Raw genomic sequence first — 15,948 nt, forward strand, 5'->3', positions numbered from 1 at the left:
TGAGGTAAGCTCAAAAACCAAGGCAATGTGATATTTGAGTTAGCTTTGCATGCAAAAAAACAACAACCCCAGGTTGAGTTCCTGGCATTTCTCAGTACAGAGAGTTTCTGAAACCCAGGACAATTGCTGCCAGTCAAGGAAGCAGTAAAATGAGCCAAATCTGCAAGTAAGTAAGTTGCTATGGACCTTTGCTTGTGAACATACTTGTGAATAGACATTGCAAAAGAATCAGCCCATAATAAAGGGAATTGCTAGATTAATTCTTTGTAAGTCACCAGAAGGCCACAGGTTTCTTATCCCTGCTCTACAATACAATCAACATTTAAGAAAGAAAGAAAGAAAGAAAGAAAGAAAGAAAGAAAGAAAGAAAAGCCAACTCAGGACACGTTGTGTTAAGCCAGGACACTCTTAATGTGCCCTTTTCATATCCCCTACATCTGTGCATCATGCCTGGTTAATCACCATATTGTGCTTATTTCTTAGGCAGTTCTTATACATGCAGGCCCTACTGACATTTTTCAGTTATTACTAGGAGTTGTTTTGGAGCCTGCTGTGAGCTGTGATGCAGTGGCTGCTGCTGCTGCTGCTTTGGTGAAGACATAGTTACGAGGTGGATTTCAGCCTAAAGGTATACATATGTTCCTGCTGCAAATAACTGTTTGGGGAAGAGAGTTTTGCTACTGATACTTAGTCACATTGCCATTAGCAATAACTTTTTGCTGCCTTCCAAAGAGTTTCTGTCACTGCAGGCTGAGAGGATAAATGTCCACTCTTCAAGTTTCCGTGTCTAGAGCACATCACTTGTTGTTGGTCTTTTCAGATTTCCCTGATGGGCAGAGGCTGCCTTTTTGGCTTCAGCAGACAAATAGGGTCCTCATTTGTTGTACAGCTCTACAATAACCATCCCTGCCTCTTGGCCATGCAGGCTGGGGCTAATGGGAGTTGGAGTCCAACAAAATTTGGAAGTCCACACATCCAAGATAAAGAGAAAAGAAGCATATCAAAGGCAGTTCTCTAATCAGCTTAACTGCAATACAATACAATCGCTAAAAGAAATAATTGCATGAACTCTTCCAGGCTGAAAATGCTTAGAAAGCTTTATTTGCATGTGGTCCAAAGTCTTGATTTGTTTTACCATTGTGCAAATATTCATGGAAGCAGAAACTCAGTTTCTTGTTTTTAAAAGCCTCCTGCAAATGACAATCTGCAGAAAGTTTTATAGTCTTTATTTGGTTCATGCTCACAGCAACCAGGCAAGATGGAACACAGGAATCCCAGGCTTATAAATGAAAAACTGGGAAAACATTCAGTAACTTAGTTATTCATACAATTTTATGCCGCTTTTCCTCAAGAAAAAGTTCCCAAAGTGGTCCTAAAAATCCAACTGCAACATTAAGCAATACAATACAATTGATGAAATTTAAACAACTGAAACAGAAGCACTGTGATAAAGCATACTATAATATTAAGTCATCATAAAACTGACAGAATCAGACTGCATTAAAATGTAAAAATCTGTAGATTGGATCAGCAACTTGTCCAAGGCCAACTCATTTGGAACTCCTTTCAAAGGCTGTACAAAAAAAGTATTATGTGTCCTTTATGTTTTTGGGATACTAAGATTTGAAAGAGTAACAATGGTTGAAATTACTATAGTCTCATCTGACCTTCCCATTCCACAGTACAAAATTCATTAACAATATATTCTGAGAGGCAGTAGCTCAGGTGGCTCTCAAATGTGTTAGAGAAATCCACTTGATCATCATGAAAGCTCACGGATGGTTCCATGCAGAGTGGCAGTATACCTTTCAGTAGTAGATCCTAGGAACAAATGATGGGATGGCTCTCACTTGCATTTCCCATCTGAGAAGTTCCAGAGCCATGGATACAAAATGCTAGATCGATGGACTTTGATCTAGGTAGGCAAACATTTGTTCTACTGAGGGCTGCATTTCATTGAGAGTAATTTATCAGGGGCTACAGTAAGCAGGGCCGAATCCTGCGGAGGGCAGGACCAGAGTCAAAAGTGTATAGCACTGCCCTTTTCCATTTCTTTATCTTGCTGCCACACTCAGTCTCTCCCCCCCCCCTTTCCTTCTCATTCTCTCTACCCCTCATCCCAACTGCTAGTCTGAACTGGACTTCTGAAAGCTACAGGTTGCCTACACCTGGTATAAACGGGGTCTTTCTAAAAGCATTTATTATGATCTGCTGGCTGAATATCAGGGAAGAGTCATAACAGGTTTGCAATTTAGAAGAAAATATGTGCTTGAAAACCAACCCATTCATTTCTGCTAACGGGTCAGGGATCATATGCTTTCTTTTTTGACTCAGTGAGCCCAATTTTATGGCCTTTTTCATATGCATGCTGAATTCAAAATACCGCCAGTACTTTAAAAAAAACAAAAAACACACACCTCTTAACAGGCTTTTCAGTCATGTGAGGACAAAAGTCATATTCACAGTAACCTTAGTGCTCATTAGTGGAAGAAAGGGGAAAGCATGCATAATGTCAGCTAGCACCACGGCTGCAAGAAAATTAGAAGAAAGGCAACATTGTGTCTGAAGCTTATTAAACTGCAAACTTTTTCCTCAGCAATCAAGGCAGTGCATAGATGCAAATGAGACACTTACATAATGCTATTATACTTGAAGTGTGACTAAAAAGCTGGACTGATTAAGTTACTATGCAAGGTTTGGAGCTCTTGCTTTCTCCCTTAAAGCAAAACATATTATGCATATTAACTGTTTAAAATGGACCATTCTGAAATTGCTCAGAACCAAATATTTCTACATTGAAGTTGCTCCCATTTTAAGTTTTGTTTATTTTTTCCTAAGCAGTAGCAGAGAGCTGAAGGAACATCCTCTCTAAGCATCTTTTCAATTTCACAGGCTGGATTTCAGTCTAATCTCAGCAAGGCACAAGTGTGCCCAAATGGATTTATCAAGCTGCACTGTGCATTACGTTACTCAGATTTCAACAGCCTATTGACAGTAAGACAATTTCTATTTTCAGAAGAGTACTCTGCATCAACATGCATCATGTGTAACTAAGGTCATGCTCCCCCACACAATTGCAAATTAAATGTATGAACCTCACAGTTTACAATAGCCCTGTTAACTGTCGTGATAACCGGGGATGGACGTATGTGTCAAATCTTAGCTTCTCATTTTCTAATCTTAAAATAAGTTTGCCACATCTTCGTATCACCTTGTGAATATTATAGGTTACTGACTCATCCTTCACAACAAGGTCCCAAAACCGGTTACAAGGATAATGTGCAATTTTACCTAATATGCACTTTTTGCAAGCAGTTTCCCCAAAGTGTAAAGCATTTTCACAAATTTGTTTTTTCTTCTTCCAAATTTCCCCTTGATATACACCCCCTTTTTTGTTAAACTGCATCACTAAATTCAGAAAAGCTTGAATTTCAAAGGATAGATTGATTCAGTTATTTTGGGGAAAGCATGAATTAAGCAGGTTCACACTGAAATGCTCACCAAATTGAACAAAGTGATAATAACATTACTTTTAATAATGTCAACTCTGGTCTATGGAGAGATGGGTTTAAGATTCCACACAACGATGAAAATTCAGAATCAGAATTTTGCCTATGTGAAAACTCAGCTTCCTTTTATAAGCTGGGGGCTATGAGTGGGAGGTATTTGAACCCCAGTCTCCCAGGTCCAGCCCTCTAACCACACTGGCTCTCAAATTGAAACCATTCGCAAGTAGGCAATATCTTATAAGAGTTAACATTTTTTTAAACTGTCTTCAATTTTTTAAGCTGAGCTTTAAATTGTGTTTTTAAAAATTATTTTCTTATAGTTTTATTGATTTATACTGCATTTTAATTTTACAGTCTCCCCACCCCACCCCTTTTTGCAAGTCACCTAGAGAACTTCTGTCATAGAATGGCTATAAAAATATGGCTGTTGTTGTGTCGCTGGCATTGTTGTTGTTATGAATATAATCTCTGGCTATATTGATGCATTTGTTACTGAGAGGCACCCAGCAGGCATACGGCTGCGATGCTACTAAAATGAATATTTCTGATAAGATGGGTTAATTGTCAGAATAATTTGTGCAAGAGTAGCTGATTAATCCTTCCCCCGTGCCTCGCTGCAGATACTTTCATTTTCCTCATACCTTTAGCATTGCTCTATGAATGGCCCCCATTTTTTTACACAATGTTCTGTTCTGATTACCATCTCCATCCCACAAATGAAAGTCTATAACAAGAGGAATTGGCATTACAGTGCTGCTATAATTCATTCCCTTGACAGAGACAGAAACGAGAACTGACAATGACACAAAGTAAAGCCATTCCTATTCCAATGCCTCAGATTGCAACAGAAACCAGAAGATAGCATAATTTTAACCCTTTCATATTGTGACAGAGATGAGAAATGGTTCAAAGCAAAGCCATCTTCTTTGACTTTAGAAATGCTCGTACCAGAAATAAAGATCAACACTAAGCTGGTATTTTTACAAGGCCTCGCAACTACACGTGTATCCCAGTGGCAGCTGGTGGGCTGGAGCTGCAGAGCTGGTCTCCCGACAGCAATGTTGCTGTGCTTCTCTAGACTGCACTGCGCGGTGATAGGGCAACAAATGAGTCTTTGGCTGAACCAGGTCTCTCATGTCTTTGTTTAGATCAGTGGTGGATTTAGGGGAGCACAACCAGTTTGGTCACAATGGGTGTGAATCCTAGGGGGTGATACATCTATTATATAGAATGGAAGGCGTCGGGTTGGGGGGCATAAAATTTTGGAGTCTCTCAGAGCACCACTTAAATTTGAGATCCATCACTGTTGAGATTCCTACATTGCAGGGGCTGGACTAGGGGTCCCTTTCAACTCTGATTCTATGTCCACTCTAGTCTAGGTGGTCAAATATGCATTACAAAAAAAACAACAACCAGGAAATGCATAATCAAAAAAAGAGGATACAGATTTGGGTTAACATTTGCATGTGCTAGTTTATGCAAATTAGAAATATAGTACATCTCACCATAGTGAAGGAGACTATGGGGAGGTGACGTATCTGCCTGCTCAACCAAGTGTTGATGAGCAACTTTAAATCCCCTGCTCTCCCATTTTATGGATCTTTATCTTCAAACTGGCCTTGAACCACACTCTCCTTCAAGTAGAAGACTGGCAGACAGCCTAAGAGATACATATACTTCCACCTTTCCACTGTTTAGTCTTCAGTTACTGGTTTTGCATGCAATGGATCAAGTGAAGGAAAAGTTATTGCATACTGGTTGTTTGCATTTCGGGGGAGGGTGTTTACCATCGGCAATGATCTTCAAAAACAATGTGCACTTTATCTCTATGAAACCAAGAGACCACACCGCAGTCAGCAGGCTGCCAAAGCATCAAGAGCAGATCCATACTGGGCATTTGACAAAAGATCATTCCCCTAGCTGTGTTACCACTGGCCATCTCTTTAAAGAGGTTTAAAGACTCTCTCAAGGCAAATCTATAAAAAAAAAAGTAGTATAAACACCGACAACTGGGAAACACTGGCCTGCAAGCACTCCAATTGGAGAAGAGCCTTTACCAAAGGTGTCATGGGCTTTGAAGACGCTTGAACTCAGGATGCAAGGGAAAAACATGCTAAGAGGAAGGCACGCTTGGCAAACCCTCACCAAGATCAACTCCCATTCCAGAAACCTATGTCCCCACTGTGGAAGGATGCGTGGATCAAGAACTGGCCTTATGGGCTCACTGTTAAAACCATGTTCATGGAAAACAATCTTACTTGGTTCCGAAGAAGAAAACCACTAACCAGGAGTGCAGTGCAAAGATGGCCAGCTGATCAGTTAGCTGGGCTTTGCACATCAGCTGAAGCTGCCCATTTCTGATGTGCTTAAGTGACAACGATAACGCTAAAATACTTTTGGGTGCTCGATGGGACTGATCATTTCTGTCAATCTGAAGAACTGTGAAGCATCTTCTGGAACAACAAAGTGAAAAATGTCCAGCTGTATACCAATTCCAACAGGAAGCAATGTTTCAGAGGAGCTCAGCTTTGGAAAAAAGCACATGTTGGCACATAAAAGGAGGCACAGGAGAGCCTTCTAGCTACAAGAAAGCAACAACAGATTTTGCTACATATTTTAGCAGCGGCCCCACACCATGCCAGCAAATAAAAAACAACTCAGAATAAAAGGAACAGAAATGATGCTTTATTTTACAGCTGATGCAAACAGCTGTGCCAGTTATGCCTATTTGAGGGAGGCATAGATACATATGCTTTCTATTGGTAATGATACTTCTGTGCTACAGAGCATGGGCCACAGTAATCACCCTTATGATCACTGGCCAGTGAGTGCAAAATTCGGAGTGCAAAATCCTATCCTCCAATTGATTCAGAGATAAAATATAGGAAAATCATGTGGGCTAACGTCTTTTTTATGTTGAGCCAAAAAAGAAGCTCCAAGCAAGCCTTTTATTTTGCCTGCAGCACTCCCGAAACTGAGCAGACGTAGAAAGCGGATTAGAAAAACGAGAGGATGAAAGGGCATTAGCACAATACAGAGAATATATCCTCCCAATATTTCAAGTTTTTGGGTTGCTGGAATTTATTTATTTTTGTATGGGTCCATAAGAATATAAAAATAGATATATTAACTGTTTGTGGCTTGTTTAGGGGGGAGGACCTTGTTCTCTCTTGCTTCTGTTCATTTTTCTGATTTGACAAGAAACTTCTGGCGATACTTGAATATACATCGGAACCCATCCAGGAAAGCAGCTTACTTACCATATTGATAGCCTTAGGCTCTTGCTGATTTCTTACTAACCAATGCATAAAATTATTTTTAAAGCAGAGCACAGCTTTAAACAAATATTAGATGTAAAATCTAGGTCACCCTTTCTACTGAAGGGCATATTAAGAGATTTCTTAGATTTTTAAGTTAAATACAGTTTCTACCACATGACTTTGTGGTCTGAGCTAGTTAAATATGTCACAGTTAGAGTGATGTAAAAATCAGGAATGTTTAGTCAACATGAGATTTGAGTTATCTTAAACCTTTAGGATTAAAAAGGTTTTTACCATTCCCATCCTTGGAGTCTTATTGTTGCAGCCCAGCTTTTCCCCAGGACATTTAAATGAGGTGAAGATTAATGAACAGTTCCAAGACCAGGATGCAAAGACCTATTTTAGGCATGTTGAAGGATTTGTGCATGGCCTAGTGGGATTTCTGACTTTCCTCCCTTGGAAATGCAAACTCCTATGCTATATATAAAAAGCTATTTTTCAGATTCACTCAGCTCACATCCTCACCATACATTTAAAGAACACAAAAATCAAAGCACACAAGAATCCTAGCACTGCAGCTTACCCCTCACAGAGCTACAGTTCCTAGCCACCTTACCAAACTACAGTTCCCAGGATTCTTTGGGGGAAGCAATAGAGTCATAGAATAGCAGAGTTGGAAGGGACCCCAAGGGTCATGTAGTTCCTCTCTGCAAGTGCAGGAATCACAACTAAAAGTCATGTGCATTAAATTTATGATGTAGTTGTGACCCTTGTTACAAAAGACATTTAGCATGTGAAGCTGGCAGCATGATTCTAGTAGATCAGGTCCCCCCGCAAAAAAAACGCTTTTTCAGGCACTGTACCCCAAAACAAGTAGTAGAATCTGTTGTGCAACCTCAGAACTCCACCAGCCTATTCTGCCTTGTGTGCAAACTTAACTTACAGATGCAGGACATAACCAAGGAATCATTTTAAGCATTCTAGTCTGTATCTAATTTTCAGCTGCTGCTGCAGCTTCTCTGGAAGCTGCATGGAATTAAAAGGAAGCACTTAGCCCCCCAAAAGTGAGCGGCCCTTTGAAGCTCAGCACAGAGCCATTGTAACATTTGCCATGGATGCCATTTTATCAACCCATCTATTTATTTTTAATCTATCTTTTAATTAGAGCCAAAATGCTTTTTCTGAGAAATATATTAAAAATTAAAATATTAATGAATTAGAAAGAGCTATAGCTCTAGAACACTGTAATGCTGTCTGCCACCATTTTTCACAATGTTTAATGGCAGTGACCAGAAAGATTGGTTTTTCTTTTAAATTAACATTATATGAGAGCTGCAACACTATGACAACTCTGTGCTGAGCTGTGATAGGCAAAATGACCTGTTAGATCACTGTTAGACCACATCAAAACCACATCTGTTTAAAAGGATGGATAGGTAGCACTAATTGCATCTGCCCCTGTAAATGTGATGCTACACTTCTGTTCAGCTGCAAAATAAATAAATGAAAACAAAATCCGACTTTCTTCATGTACAATGATTAGATGACAGCCTCATGTGTGGTTGCCCAGTAAAAAGAGTGAACAAAGCATGACTGTTTTCATTTATCTGCTGCTTCCATGAAACGCTCAGACCTCGACCCAGGCTTTGGCAATCCAGAAAACTATGTTATACTCACTTGTACCAGAGGATCCCCCTAAATCACTTCTGCTTCCAGAAAAATTGACACACTGGGTCCAATCCATGCATTTATTTTTGATATGGCAAACAGAACCATAATGGTACTCTAACTTGTGTGTTTTTTTGGTGGTAACTATTTGTGTTTCTGAATATTTTCCACTGTTGTGAGATACGAGATTTGCCACAGCAAATCTTGACAGATGAGTCACCAAACTGTAGTAAATTTCACCCTCATCAGGCACATTCGGAAGAAATTTTACCTTGTAAAAACAGTGCATGAAATCACATAAATTATCTGGCCCCAAACAGAAAGTGTGAACATTATGCCCACTCCAGATCAGCTCTACCCATCACAGTGATTTTTCAGGCCCTCGATAACAAAATATCCCCAAAGGAGTTCAATATTTACCTGTATGCAGAGCACAAAGAAATGCAATAAGAAAGCCTTCCTTCCACATGCACACTCTGCCTGTCATATTAATGAGAACCTTACTAGCATTTTGCATAGTCCTGGAGCTCTTACATTGTGGTTTTGAAATTCAAGTCTATCCAGGCCCTCCTGTCGTAAAATATGCATTTGCTGAATGATCAAAATTGCTACCAGAGGGTACGCTTTTAATGTGAGAATTAAACCTGAACTTACTGGACTTAACAAAATGGCATATAAAGTTCCCTAAAAACATGATTAGGTTGAACATGATGTGGCGACTGAATTTTCAGGCAAAAATATAAAGACATCGTTAAATGACCCTGTGGCACTATATCTGTGTTTTTAATTAACTCAGTGGAAAGGGGTAATTTGAAAGGCACTTGTTACAATGGCTGTACCATTGCCCCACAGAAAGTTGTTTAAAACGCAAAGATTTAATGGCCCAATTAAAATTAAAGTAAATGCCTAAGGCCATCACAAGTGTCTGTCCAAGAAATCAGATGCTACACATCTTTCTTAAAGGATATTCAGCTTGGAATTGTAATTTTGCTGCTTTCTTGATTGAATGCCCCTATAGCCTGACAACAGAAACTTAAATATGTTTACTCTGAAGCAGGTTATACTGAGTTCAGTGGCTAAAGTACTAAAGTGGATGAATATACAGGAGGCATCATAATATTCCACTCCAAGCAGAGCTTGTGTAGAAGGCTTCTAGAAACCCCTGCAGAGGCTCCCAGGTTTGTGTGGCGGGAGGAAGAAACAGGAAAATGGAGAAGCTGCGACAAAACTGTGTGCAGTGTATCATACAAGATTCATGTACCCCAGGGAAGAATTCCACATTGGAAACAAAATCAGGTGATTTGGAACTGCAAAACTAAGAATTTGGGTAAGGAAGATTTCAAAAGAACAGATGCTGTGTGTACTCCAAATACTCATGGAAGTTCATAGTACAGAACTGAAATGGTACTGCTACTTTAAAATTAGGGACGCGGGTGGCGCTGTGGGTTAAACCACAGAGCCTAGGACTTGCCAATCAGAAGGTCGGTGGTTCGAATCCCTGCCACGGGGTGAGCTTCCGTTGTTCGGTCCCTGCTCCTGCCAACCTAGCAATTCAAAAGCACGTAAAAGTGCAAGTAGATAAATAGGTACCACTCTGGCGGGAAGGTAAACGGTGTTTCTGTGCACTGCTCTGGTTCGCCAGAAGTGGCTTAGTCATGCTGGCCACATGACCTGGAAGCTGTACGCCGGCTCCCTCGGCCAATAAAGCGAGATGAGTGCCGCAACCCCAGAGTCGGTCACGACTGGACTGAATGGTCAGGGGTCCCTTTACCTTTACTTTAAAATTGCTTATTATAGTTGCTGGCACATTAAAAGTTTATCTCCAAGGCAGCTTTGCTTGCTGCTTCCTCATCATATTTCAGTGTTAATTTATTTGCATTAACTAGCAGGTTAGATTCATCAGCAAAGTAAGATTTGTGTCTGCCCCTTATATTCCTTTTAGCAAACAGAAGTGTTGCATTGCAGAGACCAGAATCTAAAATAATTGAAACCTGTAATCAGAAAGCATGGACATAAAACCAATCTAACTAACATTCTGATTTATGGGATGTGATAGGATCTTCTTCAGATATTAGGAAGCCTGAATGCCTCCAGTATGGAAATCCTGCCAATCAGGAACAACAGTGATCTCAGACTGAATTTGTTGAACCGCTGACAAACATGCAAACTACTGCTACACACAAAAAGCTGGAACCTATGGACCACATGAGAAGGTTATATGTATTTGTTGCATTCTAGGTTCTTTCTGTCTGATCCTGCTGAAGGAACACTAATTCGTCCTAATTCAACATACTTGGCACCTCTTAGCCACACAGGAATTTCCTGTTCATTGCGAAGAATTGGAACCACCATTTGCAGTACTGGAGGCACAGTCCAAAGTAGATGTTGTAGTGCAAACACACCACAATGTTTGACCTTTTTCCTCATGGTTTAGTACTGCAGTGGAACTTAGGAATGGGGTGGGGGGGATACCAGCCTCACTGGATTTCCAGAACAAGACTAGGACCTACTGCTTTGGGGCAGGCTCTCGGAGAGCTCTGGGAATAAAGGGAAGCCGCTAGGCATGAATGGGAAGCTGTGTCTCATTTGCCTTGGGCAAATGAAGCAGGTGCCTAGTGCATTCCCCTGCTATATGCTAGACCTTGCCTCACATGCACATCTCAGCATGTTGGAGAGTCAGTGTTGTGCTTGGAGAGTTTGACTGGGATCCCCCAATAGCCAAGAAGCCCACCCTGACCCCACAGAGTTTCTGAGAATATAACATGGGGAGGAGGGAACCATGAACGCAACCTTTAATTCTTTGGAGGAAAGGCAGAATTTAATTGCACAATTAAATTTAAAGATGGATGCCCTTAGATTGAAGGAAGGAATGGTAATAACATTCTCCTTGTAGGTTCAAAATTCTTTGGGGCACTAGTAAGCACTGCATACCTTATTCAGTGTGCATTTTCTAAGGTACCTTCTACCTAACCAAACAGAAACCACCAAGTCCTGACCCACAACTGCCCATGCAGTGGTACCTCGGGTTAAGAACTTAATTCGTTCTGGAGGTCCATTCTTAACCTGAAACTGTTCTTAACCTGAGGTACCACTTTAGCTATTGGGGCCTCCCACTAACGCTGCGCCATCGCCACACGATTTCTGTTCTTATCCTGAAGCAAAGTTCTTAACCCAAGGTACTATTTCTGGGTTAGCAGAGCCTGTAACCTGAAGCGTCTAACCCGAGGTACCACTGTACTCCATCCCCTCCTGCACCTGGTTCCACTGGTGGGAGTGGCCTAGTGGGACTTGTCATGCCCCACCCCTGTTTTAAAGGCACCAGCCACTTCTGCATTTCTTCTTATGCATTTGTCGTCCATGCTTTGTATGTCTGTGTCACAACTGAGAGCACTAATCACATGGATGAAACAGAGTTACATGTTACAGTTCCTGTGTGTGACAATGTGTTTAATATATTTGCTAATATACTGCAGTAGCTGGCATATGAAAATGCTCCTGTCTTCCCAGCATATTCTCCTCCCAGCACACCAGATAGACGGCTTTACAGGCACATGATCATAATGCATAGATGGCCCTCGGGGTCCCTTCCAACTCTACAATTCTCTGATAAACATCAAATTAATATTATGCAAATTCCTCTGGAAACTCATATAGCCTGCATCTGGTACACCATGTGAATTTTTGTGTGCGTTTCAAAAGCATGTGATCTGGACATCTGCCATACTTTAAACTGAGAATAAATGACAAGTTACTCCAACAGAAGCACTGAATCCTGTCCAAAAATAAAGTAAAAAAATCAATTATTTGTGGTGTCAGGAGGTTTGTGACAAACACTGACTAATATTGTGAATGATATAGACTAGTTTCCTTCTGCTAATGTTTTTGCAATTACATTTTCTAGAGGTAAGAAAATTCTGATTTACATCTTCTCGGTTGATTAAGATATATTCCTGACTTGCACTTATCCCCCTGCCTTTCTCACTTGTCACATGTCTGTGTTATGCATCTGATGCCATTCACCTCGCAGTCATTCCTTGCTTTGAATTCAGGGCTCGCCTTTCATTAGATAATTGGAACCACTGTCCCCTGTGCTGTTCTAGAAACGGATGCTCAGCAGCATCCTATCTGGCACCTCTGCTCCTCATTACAACTTCCCAGATGTTGCTAGCTCAGAGTGATCAGGGTTGGCAGACGACTGCAGGGTGTTCACTTGCAGATTTGCTAAGACTACAGGAAAAGGCAACCCTGGTTCTGAGGACATTGGGATAGATTGGGCTAGGCAAGCTTTTATACCTAGGCTCCTTCACCCAGCCTGGGAACTTTATAAGCAGCTGCAGCTAGAAAGGTGGCTATCTTTGGGTCACTGTCAATGACATAGTGGGGCTCTGGTGACTCCTACTTTCTTTTGACATTTTGAAGGAGCTGGTTTTGCTTTTAGGTTGCAGGGAGGTGAATGCATTTGAGTTTTGGAGGGTTGATTTAAAGACGTTATCCTGACAGATTAGCCACTTTTGGCATAATGTGGAGTCTGGATTAATAAAAAATGAGAAATAATAAAATACTATACGTAATATGCACCTGAATATTGATCAGAACACTGCTTGAAATAAGGGAAACAAGCACTGAACCCTCCCTCCTCTGAGAAGCAATCTTGATGAGATTGTGCCTACGAGCATAATCAAAATTATTTTATCATTACGAGCGTGCACTTAGCTAAACACTGACAAAAAAAATTGAGCTAAGTATATGTAACAAGGCAGATTTTAGGAGAAGGTTATTTCTTCAACAAACACATGTACACTGATAAATAACACGGGGTGGGGGAGCCGCAAATGGTTTAGCCCATGGAACAAACACCAATGGTGGGGCTGTTCAGTATGGTCCTGCTTCCAATTTGCTCTACATAGTGGCTACAGCGCATGAAGAGGTAATATGTTCCTTTGTTCACATGTATTCTGCATCCTTTCTTCCTTGCCTCTTCCATTCTGCCCTGATGCTACATATCTTCCTTTGATCACGCAGAGTGATTTAGCTGCTCGTGTTATACAGCAACTTCCACAGGTAATGGCCAGGAAGTTATAACATGGTGGAACCTGGCTACTACTAGATTTTTTCCCCTTTTGCTTTCATCTTCATAATGGTTGAAATACTGTTACAAAAGGCCTGTGAACAAACGGGGATGGAGAGTAGATTATGCTCATATGTGTAAAACGTATCTGTGTGTGCATTTGTCTAAACACACAAGAACACAAAATGTGGACAGGAAGAGAGGCACAAGCCTCATCCCCACTGAATGCAAGTTAATGTTCCCTACAGACCTTTCCCATGCGAAACAGGGAATGTTGGGAGTCTGAGGAGGAATGTAATGTTCGTGAGGAGTTAATATTCCTATCCCGCTGTCAGGGAATCAGGAGCAGGAGCACTGGGGAGAGAGGAATGGGAGAGCGAAGGGGAAGAATCCGAGGGCAGCGTAGGGGAGTATGACAGTGGCCCGAGAGATTCCATGAGCTTCTCCAGCGAATCAGAAGATTCCCAGAAGGGGGCGTCGATGGTCAGGGCAAGGGGGGTCCCAGGGGGCACGCACCAGAAACAAGGAGCCAGAGGGGAACCCCAAAGCAGCAGTGGGGGATTGGGACCAGTTTCCCCACCAGAGCGTAGTGGGGGGGAAGAGTCACATGTGTCAGGGCCAGCATCTCCTCCAGAGAGGGAGTCAGGGCTGACCACGCCTCCATCGGAGAGTGGAGGAACGGAAGGGAGGTCAGTTGCAGCTAGCCCCCCCGAAGGGGGAAGCAGTGACAGCAGCAGTGAAACGGTCAGGAGGAAAGCTGCTGGCTGGGCGCGCGCGCCAAGTTCAAATGTGCAGGCGCGCGGGACAGCAGGAGACCCGGATGGGGAACCAGCTCCTAAAGCCCGCCGGAGGGAGGGAGACGGCTCAGGGGAATCAGCCTCAGAGGAGGCTAGAAGGGGCGAGACCCCGGCGGGCAGGCGGACCCAGAGGAGGAAAGAGCAGCGGAAAAGGTGGAGCAAGGCTAGAATCTTAAATTGGTGTCAAGGGGGAGGAGACTCAGACGGAGCATCAGCGGTCTGACAGTTGAGACGTAGAGCTGCGCGCTGCGGCTCTGGAAGTGAAACTGAACTTCAATAAAGACTTTTATACTTAACAACGAAGCAGCGTTGGTCCTTTGTGAGCTGGGACCTAGGGTAGCTCTGACACCCGCGCTTTCAATAACAAATGTTGAGCTCAAAGCGGCTCACAATAATCACAAAAGCATTAAAAAACACACCATTACAATCACTGTACTATCAAACACAAACACATATAAATAAAGCAAACAGCAAATTCATCAACATGATTAAGAAAATTCAGTAAAGTCATGGTAATTCAAAACATCAGAAAATATAAAAAAATCATTCCTCAGAATGATTAATACCATTCAATAAAGTCCTATCAGAAAGAGCTGATGAGTACCAATAGTTTGCATGCACTCCACTGCCACCACCTGCAACTAGAGCATTAATGTGCTCAGACAAATCCTTTAACATGACTTGTGGGTGATTTTCTGGACAGGGGTGTCCAGATGCAGGCCAGCTTTAAAATGTTGGAGAAAAGCTGGCCTTGTGTTGCTTTGCAGTCCTTCAGCCAGTGTGATGAAGCGGTTAGGGTGCCAAACGCTTAGAGTGTGGTGACCCAAGTTGAAAACTCCACTGAGCCATGAAGCTTTCAGGAGCTCAGCCTACTCTTGAGTAGGACCCTGGCAGAGACACATGCCCAAGTGGCATGTTATCTTCCTCCTGGTCATTCGTTCGGGAGCTTCAAAAGCTTCCTTCTGCCCGAAAATCACAGCGACCGATGCCAACAGACACCAGCACACTTAGGGATCTGCAGAGTCTGCGCAGTTCGCGTGACATAACTCAGCATTTTTGCTAATCTGCTTTATTTACATATAAACACACATGGAGCACTGCAACATGGCTCCCCCTCACTCTAGCATCAGACAGCAAAGGGAAAAAGAACAAAGGACAATAGTCCCACTTCACGGAACACATCTAGTCATCTAGTCCAACCCTCTGCAATGCAGGAATCTTTTGCCCAACAAGGGGCTTGATGTAGAATCTCACACTCTATAGAGCTATCTCCCTAGGTATAAATTAAACGAATGAATGAATGAAAAAGCCTCAGGCTCCCAGATCACTGCATTGGCTCTCTGCAGGGCAGGGGTACCCAAGGTGGTTCCCTCCAGAAGTTCTGGACTGCAGCTTCCATCAGCCCTGCTGACTGAGGCTGATGGGAGTTGAGCGTCCACAATATGCAGAGGGCACCATGCCAGCTTCCCCTCCTCTAGGCTATTCGGGGGACCGTGAATGGACCTTTCACATTGACAGAGGCAGGAGATGGATTGGGCCTTTCCTTCCCTGCTCCTGGAAAGTGCTTATGTACAAGCTCATTTACTTTCATGAGCAGCTCTTCTGAATTCCGTGTTCAAAACTATATGTCAGCAGCAATGGCGGTT

General features: G+C 42.2%; 1 protein-coding gene and 1 long non-coding RNA gene across 5 annotated transcripts in view; one reads left to right on the top strand and one right to left on the bottom strand.

The window, feature by feature from the left end:
- LOC310743323 overlaps window positions 1-15,948 on the top strand; it is a 183,655-nt gene that overhangs the window by 154,832 nt on the left and 12,875 nt on the right. The window contains exon 6 of one of the 2 annotated variants that reach the window (XR_014538945.1): window positions 9,492-9,854. The exons of the other annotated variant lie outside the window; for it this stretch is intronic. This is a non-coding gene — a long non-coding RNA (uncharacterized lncRNA). Of the gene's footprint in view, window positions 1-9,491; window positions 9,855-15,948 lie in introns of those variants that run through there. 2 annotated transcript variants of the gene reach the window in all.
- Window positions 1-15,948, bottom strand: part of LOC310743317 (uncharacterized protein) — a 141,515-nt gene that overhangs the window by 67,642 nt on the left and 57,925 nt on the right. Inside the window, exon 1 of one of the 3 annotated variants that reach the window (XR_014538933.1) lies at window positions 8,858-9,481. The exons of the other annotated variants lie outside the window; for them this stretch is intronic. The gene's annotated coding sequence lies outside the window, so the exon portion shown is untranslated. Of the gene's footprint in view, window positions 1-8,857; window positions 9,482-15,948 lie in introns of those variants that run through there. 3 annotated transcript variants of the gene reach the window in all.

This window comes from Podarcis filfolensis (assembly GCF_964270895.1).
Source record: "Podarcis filfolensis genome assembly, chromosome: 10".
Lineage (NCBI taxonomy): Eukaryota > Metazoa > Chordata > Lepidosauria > Squamata > Lacertidae > Podarcis > Podarcis filfolensis.